The sequence below is a fragment of the Rhagoletis pomonella genome, unplaced genomic scaffold, assembly GCF_013731165.1.
Source record: "Rhagoletis pomonella isolate Grant_MI unplaced genomic scaffold, Rhpom_1.0 Rhpom_scaffold_00017, whole genome shotgun sequence".
Taxonomy (NCBI): Eukaryota; Metazoa; Arthropoda; class Insecta; order Diptera; family Tephritidae; genus Rhagoletis; species Rhagoletis pomonella.
This window is the reverse complement of record NW_023458571.1, coordinates 4247639-4248738: the sequence shown is the minus strand read 5'-3', so window position 1 is coordinate 4248738 and position 1100 is coordinate 4247639. Positions and strand designations below refer to the sequence as shown.

Below are 1100 nucleotides of genomic sequence, written 5' to 3'. Positions count from 1 at the left end.
ACCCAAAATGGAAATTTAAATGACATAAGGTCCCATTTGTAAGAAAAAAAGTATGTAATTTTCGTAGTTATAACTACATATTTACGACAATCAGCTGAGCAATTTTGCCGAGATCAGCATTGCCAACTTTGTTATTTCCATTTAAACGAACCTTTTGTTATTATTCAATTGCCATTGTATTAAGAAAACATTTCTTGTTTAAAGTACATTTAAATAACACTTTAACTAAAAGGAAACTTTTGCAAAAGGAACTTTATGTGTTTCATTATGAAATTGGCCCTAGATAGTCTTCCATTCATCGCACGTATAATAATATAGAGATGTAATTCAAAACTTACGTTTTTGGAGATTTTATCCTGCAATTAATGAACTTAATAAAGAGAATACGCTTAGGCTAACAGATGACTAAACTTCCCAAAAATGGCGAAGATATGTAGGGCTGTTCAGAATCTTGTGCATATGATCTTGCATTTGAACATTTCGGTGCACTTGTAAATTTACAACAATAAAATGAACTATAAAATTTGCAAATGAAATTCCTACTGCAAATGAAATTGATTGCGTTTTCCCACAAAATTGAAAATTTGAAGTACTTCTGTCTATGTATATCGTTACCTTAATTCACGAAGGCCCTAACCAACAAAATCTTTTATTTAACAGGAGAAGCAAAAAACATTTTAAAAATAGTATCAAAAACAGATAGCGCTTTTTAAAAAGCGGAATGTAACTCCGTTGTTTTTGGTACTAACGCTTTAAAATTTTTATTGAAGCTGATACATCCAAAATAAAATCTGTGATAAACGCTGTTTCGAAAAATGTGTTGGTTAGGGATTTTGTGAATTAAGGTAACGATATGTATTATAAGATAAACATGTGACATATATTGACGATGTGCTTGTATTTATCTATACTAGAGATGGGCACGGGCCGGGCTTACGCAGGGCCGAAATATTTGCTGTCAGCGCGAACTCGTGCGTGCATGGGCGTTCAGTAAAATTTCATAAAAGCACGAACAAGCTCGAAAAAGCCCGTTGGTAATACTACAATTTTATATATATCGCTAGCTTAGAGTGAAATGTTGCTAAGTCCACTTTTTATGA

General features: G+C 32.5%; 1 protein-coding gene across 3 annotated transcripts in view; it reads left to right on the top strand.

Annotated features, from left to right (window-relative positions):
* LOC118749524 (CUGBP Elav-like family member 2) overlaps nt 1-1100 on the top strand; it is a gene marked incomplete at its 5' end in the record, with an annotated part of 442012 nt that overhangs the window by 185876 nt on the left and 255036 nt on the right.